Genomic DNA, 12241 nt, shown 5'->3' with positions numbered 1-12241 from the left:
CAAGTCAGAGTTGCAGTCACTGATTTACATGCTTAACAGCTAGCTTGAAATGTGCTGGGCACTGATTCAAAAGAGGATGAAAATGAACACAGATCGTGTCCACTTACACACCAATGAGGCTACGGACATTAATCAAAAGAATTATGTATGTGTATACACATTTGAATATATATACACATGCATATAATTTGTTGTTTTGATGAAATGAGAGGCAGAAGGAACATAAAATGCTGTTCTGAGAGTGCATGTTTGAGGGATGTTACCTGTTCAGGAGGTCAGGGAGAACCTGAGGAAGCTGATTTGAAGGATGGATAGAAGCTTAAGAAGGTGAAGGGAGGCGCAGGTGCAAAGGCCCCTCGAGGAGAGGGATCCTGGTGAGTGTGAGAGATGAACATGTGTTCAGTGTGGCTTGGGCAGAGGCAGCAAGGGACAAGGATGAGGCCCGGGAGGCAGGGAAGAGCGAGACTGCCTGGCTACACAAGCCACATTAAAGAGTCTTATTTGCTTCCTCTCCCACAAAGATCCCTTTCCTTTACAACCTGATGTTCAATATTTTGATAACCATTGTTTTTCATAGATTTTGCCTTTTAAAAATAGTGTTTACCTTTTCCTTAATGGCTACCTAGTATTCCATGGAATGAATGTGTCTTGATTTATTTTGCAAATCTTCCACAATGATTATTGATTGAGATATTTAAATTTTTTTTTTACTATTTCAAAGAATATTACAGCCAACATTTTTTTTTTTTTTTTTTTTTGAGACAGAGTCTCACTTTGTTGCCTGGGCTAGAGTGCCGTGGCGTCAGCCTAGCTCACAGCAACCTCAAACTCCTGGGCTCAAGCAATCCTCCTGCTTCAGCCTCTCGAGTAGCTCAGCTCATTTTTCTATATATATTTTTAGCTGTCCATATAATTTCTTTCTATTTTTAGTAGAGACAGGGTCTCACTCTTGCTCAGGATGGTCTCGAACTCCTGAGCTCAAACAATCCACCCGCCTCAGCCTCCCAGAGTGCTAGGATTACAGGCGTGAGCCACCGCGCCCGGCCAGCTAACATCTTTATACATGTAACTTATCTTCCTTTACATGATAACCATGCAGACATATGTCTACAGAAGGTTCTGATGGAAGAAAAGCCAAATGCAGACATCTTTTAGGTGAATTAAACAGGGTTTCTCTCTTTTGTTCATTTATCTTTCCAGAATGTTCTGCCTCTCACTCCAGTCCAGCTTCCTTTGAGAATTCGCAGTTTATTAGGCAGGTCTGTATCTGTCTAAATCCCAATTGTGAATAGTTTTAAGTTCTTTCTTTGCATTTAGGAGTGCTGGGCCATTACAAATTAAGAGGTGAGGTTAAGCAACTGTTTTAAATGTCCCTGGACTGTCAATGAAGTTAAGAATTTCCCTGAACCTTCTATGACAGAGAGAAGGCTGTTCTGTTCAAAGGACACAGGGCCTCTCTGGGCACCTCATTTTCCCACCCTTTGCTTGGCAACTGTATTGATGAATGTCAGTAGTTGACTACAATAGAAGGAAAGCCAAGTCCTCTTACCCCTTCAGGTAAATCAAACAGGTTTGACATACCTTAGGATTCCAGAAGTAAATGAGCAGAGTCAGAAAACAGTAAACGGATCAGCAGCATTCTTTGGAATAGAGAGAGGTGCAAGCTTCAGAACCTAAAACATCTTAATATTTGTGTGTGTGCTTAGTGGTGGGGTGACTGTAGATGGTAATGACTGGGTAAGCGAGGGTCACATTAAACCTTCAGGAAGCTCATCTGCCCCCTCCCAGGCCCAGCTTTCTGCGTGTACATTACATCAGCCTATGGGAAGCAGAGTGGTGCAGTGGAAGCATGCTGGGCCCATAGAGATCAGCCTGGAGATATGCAGGGCCAGGTGACCCTCCTCAATCCCTGAGTTAAACAATGTACAATAGGACCATGGGGCACCATTCAAGTACCCTCAGCATGAATAGTCTTCACTCATCTCCCTCCCCTACCTCAGGTAAACACAGCCTGGCTCAAAACATTCCTGAACTCAGAGCAGTGGACCTCGAACAAGGCTCAGTGCTCCCAGAATCTCCGGGATCATTCAGAAGATCCCTGGACCAGCTGAAGGGCCTAGCTATAGGCATCTAGGGTCAAAACCTAGAATCATCTTTCACACTTCCCCTCCATTCTTGGGAAATGCCTCTCACAACCTTTGTCCGTTTCTACAGCCACTGCTGCCACCTGTTCTACATTCAGCCTTGGAGAGGCCCTTCATGGTCCAGGGTTCTCTCCACACCCTCCTGCATGTTTGGCTTGCATTACCTGTGTATTGAATACCTTTGTGACCTTGTTTATATCCTCCTAACTTGAAAACATAAATTCACCATTGACCACTAGGTGGTAGCATATCACAAATTATTTTGCATTTAGGGGCCGCATTTTAAGACAGATTTCTTTGTTTGAGGGTGTCTGATCTGACGAAGATAACATCTCCCTCAAGAGTGTCAATTTAAACATTGGGGGGCCGGTCCCAACATGAATTTAAAGAACTTGGCTGAACGATATACATAAGTAACCATATAGTGAGACTGGCTGGGTCTCCTACTCTGTTCCTCCATTCGGTTTGTATTTGTTGAATGTCTGTTATGGATTAGCCACTGTCTTCTGTAGAAATGTCTCTTCTATACCTTATTTCCATCCATACTACCAGATATCCCTGTGCATGCCAATCTCATGTTTCTCCTCCGCAGTCCAGCCGGCTCCGTCTCAGAACTTTGCCAACTGGGGGTACGCCTTCCGCCTTTGCCCTTTCACTTATCAATAGAACAAGAGTAAGAATGATAAGACCACAAATCCTTTTCCTTAGGGTGGTACAAGGTGGCCAAGGCCTATTTATGAAAGTAATGAAAATGGAAATAAGCCAAGATATCTTGTCCTGTGGGTAACTTTGATTGTTTTGGCTCTTTGCTACTATTTAGATTCCTTTGGTGATTATAGTCATATTTTATAAAACCTGCGGACAGCTGGATCTTGCTCAATCCCAGCAAATGCTAGGAAATCCGACCCAATTCTCCCTATATCTTGTCACAATGCACTTGCAGACTGACAAGGCTTCTTATCTGACTTCCTGTCATGGTTTTTTGTTTTATTTCATGTCCCTACAGTTTAAAATTATTTTATTTTATTTTAATTGACAAATATTAATTATATGTGTTTGTAGGGTATGATGGGATGTTATGATACATGACTACATTGTGGAATGATTAAATCAGGCTAATTAACATATCCATCACCTTACATACTTATTTCTTTGTAGTGAGAACATTTAAATTCTCCTCTTATAGCTATTTTGAAATATACAATACACTATTATTAACTATACTCATCATGCTGTGCCATAGCTCACTAGAATGCATTCCTCTTGTCTGACTGAAATGTTATACCCTTGACTAAAATCTCCCCTTCCCTGCCCACCCCTGCCCCCCAGCCCCTAGTGACCACTATTCTACTCTCTGCTTCTATGTGTTCCACTTTTTTAGATTCCACATACAAGTGAGATCACGGGGTGTTTGTCTTTCTGTGCCTGGCTTATTTTGCTTAGCACAGCGGTCCCCAACCTTTTTGGCACCAGGGACTGGTTTCATGGAAGACAATTTTTCCTTGTGACGGGGGTGGGGGAAGCGTGTGTGGGTGGTGTGGGACTCTGAGCTCAGGCAGTGATGGGAGTGCCGTGGGGAGTGGCTGTGAATACAGATGAAGCTTCAGTTGCTCACCTCCTGCTGTGTGTCCCCCGCTTCCTAAGTTTCACAGAAGATAATTTTTCCACAGGTGCGAGTTGGTGGCTGTGGCAGAGCTGTACGGCCTGGTCCCTAACAGTCTGACGATCGGGTATTGGGGACCACAGGCTTAGCATAATGTCCCCCACGTTCATCCAAGTTGCCAATTGAATTTTCTTTTCTTTTGGCTGAATAGTATTTCATTGTGTGTGTGTATATGTATATATATGTAACATTTTCTTTATTCATTCATCCTTTGATAAAAACCATGAGGAGATATCACTTCACACCTGTTAGAATGGCTGTTATCAAAAAGACAAAAAATAGCAAGTGTTGGCAAGCATGTGGAGAAAGGGAACCCTTAACACATTGTTGGTGATAATGTAAATTAACACAGCCATTATGGAAAACAGTATGGAGGTTCTTCAAAAACCACAAATAAGATTACCATGTGATCTAGCAATCTCACTACTGGGCATATAATTCAAAGGAAGCAAAATAACACCGGGCGCGGTGGCTCACGCCTGTAATCCTAGCACTCTGGGAGGCCGAGGCCAGAGGATCCTTTGAGCTCAGGAGTTCGAGACCAGCTTGAGCAAGAGCGAGACCCCCATCTCTACTAAAAAATAGAAAGAAATTATCTGGACAGCTAAAAATATATATAGAAAAAATTAGCCGGGCATGGTGGCGCATGCCTGTAGTCCCAGCTACTTGGGAGGCTGAGGCGGGAGGATCACTTGAGCCCAGGAGTTCGAGGTGCCTGTGAGCTAGGCTGATGCCACAGCACTCTAGCCCGGGCAACAGAGTGAGACTCTGTCTCAAAAAATAAAATAAAATATAAGGAGACAAAAATAAAATAAAAATAAAGGAATCAAAATCAGTATATTGAAGAGATAATCTGCACTTCCATGTTCATTGTAGCATGATTCTCAATAGTCAATATAGGGAAACAACCTACCTATTCTTGATTGGAAGCATTTATCAGCCTCTGGTGTAAAGGACTGTGCCCCTGGCAGAGCATTACACAGTGTGGAGGATTTTAAACTGGGGGTTGGGGAGGGAGAGGTAGACAGTCTGGTTAGCTTCAGCAGACATAGCAGAGCCCTGGTACTAATGTGAGAGTTCCCTGCTGATTTGTATTATTTAATTCTTTTGAGAGAAAATAGAAGGTGAGAAACCAGCACAGGGCAAAAAGAAACTTAGTGTTAACCTACTTTTGGTTTGTGGGCTTAACAGCAAATCTTGTTCTGTGATCATAAACCTTAGATTTACCTGTGGATAGTAATTTGGATACACACTGCAGAAACTACATAAGACCTTATTCAGAATTTGGCAGATAAAATGACAGTGGCTGAAGTTAGCTATGTGGAGAAGTTACCAACCTAGACTGTTACCCTGACCTCAGGTCAGAAGGAGGCTGGCTAATAGATAAAATTAGGAAATGAATAGCAACAGATCTATAAAAAGAACCACAGTCCATGCGGAAATAAATTTTGAAATGTGGAAATACAATTGAATTCCCTCTCTCCCTGCGGAAAAAGCCAATTTTGCATCAATTTGTAAGTTCATTTCAGCATTAATGACTTCTTATATGTGTGTGTTTCTTCAAAATAGCCTTTGAACCTATTATAATATCTTATTAGTCCTCTAATTTGTTAACAAGTTAAATAAAATCTTTCAGCTGTTCTTTCACATTTGGGAGAAACATGATTATGCCCTCTTTAAAAAAAATTGTCCTTTAACAACAGCTCAAAAATCCAGGCCAGCCCCTTGGCTCACGCCTGTAATCCTAGCACTCTGGGATGCCGAGGTGGAAGGATTGATTGAGCTCAGGAGTTCGAGACCAGCCTGAGCAAGAGCGAGACCCCGTCTCTACTAAAAATAGAAAGAAATTAGCCAAACAACTAAAAATAGAAAAAATTAGGCTGGGCGTGGGTGGCTCACACCTGTGATCCTAGCACTCTGGGAGGCCGAGGCAGGAGGATCGCTTGAGCCCAGGAGTCTGAGGTTGCTGTGAGCTAGGCTGATGCCACGGCACTGTAGCCCAGGCAAGAGAGTGAGACTTTGTCTCAAAAAAAAAAAAAAAAAAAGCCAATGATCACAAAATTATTTGGCCATAAAACCACAATTTTCTTAATGGAATGCCATGACAAAAGCGATGAGTTGCTTCAAAAATGGCTTAACTTAGCCCCTGGTTTTAACTGTATACCAGGAATGCATGGACAGAAAAGATCGAGTACCAGAGCAGTGGGTTTACCAGATACTTCAGGAATAAGCTTTCAGTTATGAAGAAGTTATGGTTCATGGTGCTTTCTGAACACAAATTTTATTGGCCAGGCTTGTACCTGAGGTTATTCAGAGTTAAGAGACTCTTTCACCAGAGGAAAACGTAACCTCAGCCATTCTTAGATAATGAGCCTTTGTCTGTGCCTGCACCATCTGTGTCCTCTTGGGAGCTTTCTGTTGACAGAGGTGGCTATGGCTCATCACACGTGGGTGGTCTCAACAAGACCACACTGCAAGAAATGATAGTGGGGTGAGATTTGGGGTAGGCAGCCTTGAAAGAAAATGTACGCATGGGAGAGGCAATTCTGGAGGGGATATTCACAAATCTGGAGTAAACCTTATTCTTTGCCTTTACTATGTTTCTTCAGTGAGTTAATTTTATACCCTGGGAGATTAAAAAAAATTTTACAAAAGCTAAGTATGAAGATACTTGGTTCCCTTGAAATCAAAGCTTACCATTAAAGTTTGTAAGTTATTTATTTGCAGATGTGATCCCAGATGACATGAGTGAAAACAGGGCTGGAGGAAAAGTTAATACAAGGATGCATTTTCAAGTGGACTATCCCTAAAGGCAGCTAGCTGCTCAATCTTCTGAGAAGCCTTATGAAATTAACATCAAAACTGTCCAACTTGGGGATGAAAAGAGGAAATATTTATTGACCAGATTCTGTCCCCATTAATCAAAAGCTCTCCAAGGGGCATTAGCTTCCCTGACATGTACGTGCTGGATTGCTTTAGAGGGGCCAGGGCATGGAATGAAAAGCACGGAGAAGTAATTTCTGAAGCCTGTGTGTAAGTGGTCACTGCAGCAGTGACTTAAACAAAAGGTGAGGGAGTCCAAGACAGTGATGTGTGAGTAAATGCTTAACCAGCTTTCAAAGAGGGAAATGAAGCCCTGATTTGTAGCATTTGCCAATTTCCATGGTGTTAATACTCCCACCATGGCCAATTTCAAGCAACCAATGTGATGTCACTGAACATAGATGTGCACAATGAGCTCTTATAAGGTGGGAGGAGCCAGCTCCAGCTCATCTCTGGAAGAGGATTTCAAATGGTGCCCAAAACTTGTCCATTATTCGTGGTACAGTATTATTCAGGATTTTTTATGGTTGCAACTGATAAGCAAAGAGGGAATTTATTGGCTCACATGATATAAAAATGTTCAGACTAGAGCTGACCAGATTTAGTTGCTCAAACAATGTAGTTGAGAATCTCTTCACTGTTTATCTTCTTCCCTGTTGGCTTCATTCCCAAGCAGTCTCTTCTCTGCTAGTGGCAAAATGGACACCAACAACCTCAAGTTTACATGCTACCTGCAAGGCATCTTCAGCAGAGAGCTGCTCCTTCTCTAAGTTTTAGGACTTAGAAAGCAGGAAGGCTAGGGTTTTCCTAGATTGACTAATTAGTGATGACATACGTATATACATATGTACAGTATATTTGAGCCTCTCCCTCTGCATAGATATAATGTTGCTCATTCTACACACTTTTCTCCACCTCTCTTTTTGTGTATGTAACAATTTATCTTAGACATCATTTCATAGCCCTTATGGAAATCTTCCTTATTCCTTTGTAGAGCTGCATAGCACTCCACTGTGTGGATGCATCACATTTTATCTTATAGACATTGTATGGTTTTTAATCTTTTCTTCTACAACGAGTAGCTATACGTACACCTTTTTATATTTTTGCCAGAATATTCTAAGATAGTTTCCTAGAAATAAGATTTCTGGGCCAAAAAGTAAATTCATGTATGACTTTGCTGGATATTGACAAATTGCCCTCCATATAGACTTTACTAGTTTGTATTTCCACCAGCAGTGTTTCTCTGTTTCTGTACAGCCTTACCAAGAGAGTGTGTTGTCAAACTTTTGGATTTTGTCAATATGGTAGATGAGAAATTATCAGGATCAGTTTAATTTTCTCTTATCATGAACAAGGTTGAGCATCTTTTCATACAGTTAAAAGCCACTACATTTCTTTTTCTTGTGAAGTGTCTTTTCAAATCTCTAGTCCATTTTTCTATCAGGTTGTTGGTCTTTTTCTTCTCTATGTATAAATATTTCCTAAATCTGCCCATTGAAAAGGTCTAGGAACAGTGATCAACCCAGTAGAAATTAGCTCCCCTAGTGCCCTGAGTGCGGTTTTCAAAGACCATTTTACACTTGAAAAATAAGGGCTCTTTGCGGAAAATGGCTGCTTCCAAGTCTGGGATAGAAAACGAAATATGCAAGATAAGCCTGGAACATCTTGTCTTATCAACTTGCAAGGAAGCTATCAAGGAAGTCAGCAGTCAGCGTCAAAAGTACTCAGAAACCAACTTAAAGAGGTTGTACTGGTCAAATGTGAGATAATCTGTTTAAAAATGCAATGGATTGAAACACATAAAATAAATTTAAATTCATGAGTTTATGGTGATGCTCCAAAAAATTATTTAGTCACTGTTGCAGGATGTTATTGAACAAACTCACTTGGAAAGCTTGAAAATAAAGGTAGGGAATCAGGTATGCATGCTGTCTTTCCAGTACCTCTGTTTGGTACTGCGCCTCTGTGTAACCAAATAGTAGATGAGGGCAAGTGTTCTTTATAGAAGTAGTCCAGCTAATACATGAAGAAGAAATGAAAAAATTAGAATATCACTATATTTAAATCCCTGACGGAATGATGGATCTATTATTGGTGGTCAACAGCCGATCATAAGAGAGACAAACAGTTATGTGCCTCCTGATTGAAGAACACAATATGACCCATGAAGCAGTCTTGTGAAAAAGCAAACAAGGGCCAGGTGCGATGGCTCAGGCCTGTAATCCTAACACTCTGGGAGGCTGAGGCGGGAGGATCACTTGAGGTCAGGAATTCTAGACCAGCCTGAGCAAGAGCAAGACCCCCCCCATCTCTACTAAAAATAGAAAGAAATTATCTGAATGACTAAAAATATATATAGAAAAAATTAGCTGGGCGTGGTGGTGCATGCCTGTAGTCCCAGCTACTTGGGAGGCTGAGGCAGAAGGATTGCTTGAGCCCAGGAGGTTGAGGTTGCTGTGAGGTAGGCTGATGCCACGGCACTCTAGCCTGGGCAACAGAGCGAGACTCTGTCTTAAAAAAATAAATAAATAAATAAATAAAAATAAAAAATAAAGCAAACAAGCAAACAAACAAAAAGCCCAAAGCAGATTGAGCCTCTAGATGCAACTACAGGAAATATAGAGAGCAGAGGAACATGTTAAATACACCAATAGGAATGCAATCAGCAAAACTGAGTCAACACTATCTAATAGAACTTTCTATAACAATGGAAATATACAATATTTGCACTGTCAAATATGGTAGCCATTAGTCAACATATTGTACAGACCTATTTTTAAGCCAGGTGTGAGCTTTTTTCTTTTTCCAAAGCTGGTCATAGGAGACTCTTCATGAGATGACAGGTGTGGATTGATGGAGAGGCGGCAATGCAGCAGGAGCAGGTGTCAAAGGAGGAGTAGGTGCTGAACAAGTCAGAGCCATCTGCTTATGCAACTTGCTTATGCCTTCTAGGCCTGTTCACTCTAATGTCACCTATACCACGACCATCTGATGATGAGCTGCAGCTGCACATGCCTCACTCACAGCTTGGCAGGTCAGAGAGATCCCATTTCACAGTGATAGTCCTACATTAGCTTAACAACAGGGATACATTCTGAGAAATGCATTGTTAGACTAGTTTGTCATTGTGTGAACATCTGCACTTACACAAACCTAGATGGTACAGCCTACTACACACCAAGCCTATATGGTATAGCCTACTGCTCCTAGGCTACAAATCTGTGCACTGTTACTATACTGAACACTGTAGGCAATTGTAGCACAATGGTAAGTATTTGTGTACCTAAACGTTTCTAAACATAGAAAAGGTACAGTAAAAATGCAATATAAAAGATAAAAAATGGGCTGGGCATGGTGGCTTATGTCTGTAATCCTAGCACACTGGGAGGCTGAGGCAGGAGGATCACTTGAGCTCAGGAGTTTGAGAACAGCCTGAGCAAGCGCAAGACCTTGTCTCTACAAAAAATAGAAAAAGAGGATGTTGGTACTTTGAGATGGGAGTCTGCCAACCTCCTCATTTGCTGGCAAATTAATAAACTTCTCTTTCCTTCTCCTAAAAAAAAAAGAAAAGAAAAATTAGCCAGAGGCTAATACATAAACAACTCTAACAATTGAATAATAAAAAGACAACCCAACTTAATAATGGTGAAAGGATCTAAACAGACATTTCCCTAAAGATATCCAAATGGCCAAAAAAACACAAGAAAAGATACTCAACATCATTAGTCATTAGTGAAATGCAAATCAAAATCACAGTGGGATACTGCTTCCCACCCACTACGTTTATAATAAAAATGATGGGTCGGGAATAGTGGCTCATGCCTGTAATCCCAGCACTTTGAGAGGCTGAGGCAGGAGGATCACTTGAAGTAAATCAGTTGTCTTTCTTGACATTGACACTTTTGAAGAACATAGGCCAGTTATTCTGTAGAATGTTTTTCAATTTGAATTTATCTGGAACTTCTTCGTAATTAGATTCAAGTTAAGCATTTGGGGGCAGAAATGATGTTGTATCTTTCTCAGGGCCTCATTTCTGGAAGCACGTAACGTTGGTCTTCCTGATGTCACTGTGTCTTCATATTGGTGATGTTATCTTGGATCGCTTGATAAAGTTACTGTCTGCCAGGTTTGCCACTGTCAAGTCACTATTTTCCCTTTTAAAATTAACACATAATTTGTGGGGAGATACTTCTGTACTAGATAAATAATTTATTCCTCATCAAACTTTCACTCACTAGTTTTAGCATCCATTTATGATTTTCTAAATCCTCTATGGTTTAAAATGACTTGTTTCTACTCACACTAGAAATGGTTTATTTTTTTTTTTTTATTTTTTTTTTTTTTTGTTGAGACAGAGTCTCACTTTGTTGCCCAGGCTAGAGTGAGTGCCGTGGCGTCAGCTTAGCTCACAGCAACCTCAGACTCCTCGGCTTAAGCGATCCTACTGCCTCAGCCTCCCGAGTAGCTGGGACTACAGGCATGCGCCACTATGCCCGGCTAATTTTTTTCTATATAGATTTTTAGTTGTCCATATAATGTCGTTCTATTTTTAGTAGAGACGGGGTCTCGCTCAGGCTGGTCTCGAACTCCTGACCTTGAGCAATCCACCCGCCTCGGCCTCCCAGAGTGCTAGGATTACAGGCGTGAGCCACCGCGCCCGGCCCATAGAAATGGTTTAAATGTGTTTGTGTTTTACTCCTAACACTAATGGCTCTACAAAACATATTTTTTAAAAGAAAAATTCTGATACTCTGAATATATATCTCCTGATTAGAAGAGAAGCATCTAGGCTAAGAAAAAGTTTGCCACAAAGAATTAAAAAACAGCAGGATGGCTTCTCTTTTCTGTTCCCTTTTGTTTTCAAACGTAAGCTCTGTGTCTAGACATGGAAATAAACACACAATTGTTCAGTGTAATTATATCCATTGTTTATGGGGCTGAATCAGTCTGGTGGGGGAGGATTGACTAATGAAGAGGTTAACAGAATTTCCTCCTTCCCACTCAAACACAGATTGGTACAAGTACAGCTTTGGAAATGTAAAATAATGTTTTCCATGCCTTCATTAAGCACATCACTTGATTTCCTTTTATGTAGTCCTAGTGATGGTGGGTAGAGATTTACAGTGAAGCTAGTGGCTCAGGAGACATTCTGGTAATAAAATGCTACATGTGCTTGCTTCAGCAGCACATATACTAAAATTGGAACCATACAGAGAAGATTAGCATGGCCCCTGCACAAGAATTAAAAATTAAAAAGAAAAAAGCTACAGAAGCAAGAGATTGGGTTCCTTTGATCGGTCTCCTAGCAGCACAGCCTTCTGGCCACATGTGACCCTAACACCAGCTTTCTAAGCCTCAATTTCCTCACATGAAAAAGGGGGAGTAGTAATACTCAACTCATTGTTTAGCAGATTAAATGAGATAATGTGAAGCAGTTGGTATGGGTTTGGTACCTAGTAAATAGGCTGTATCTTTGTTATTATTATCATCATTTTTTTTTTTTTTTTTTTTTTTGAGACAGAGTCTTGCTCTGTCACCCAGGCTAGAGTGCCATGGCATCAGCCTAGCTCACAGTAACCTCAAACTCCTGGGCTCAAGCGATCAGCCT

At 41.1% G+C, this 12241-nt stretch overlaps 1 non-coding gene across 1 annotated transcript; it reads left to right on the top strand.

Annotated features, from left to right (window-relative positions):
• The first annotated feature begins 11802 nt into the window (after positions 1-11802).
• Positions 11803-11909, top strand: LOC138388836 (U6 spliceosomal RNA). The gene has a single exon (XR_011234316.1). It is a non-coding gene; the product is annotated as a U6 spliceosomal RNA (small nuclear RNA).
• The last annotated feature ends 332 nt before the right edge of the window (positions 11910-12241 follow it).

This window comes from Eulemur rufifrons, chromosome 7 (genome assembly GCF_041146395.1).
Source record: "Eulemur rufifrons isolate Redbay chromosome 7, OSU_ERuf_1, whole genome shotgun sequence".
NCBI classification, from domain to species: domain Eukaryota; kingdom Metazoa; phylum Chordata; class Mammalia; order Primates; family Lemuridae; genus Eulemur; species Eulemur rufifrons.
This window is presented reverse-complemented; position numbering and strand designations above follow the sequence as displayed.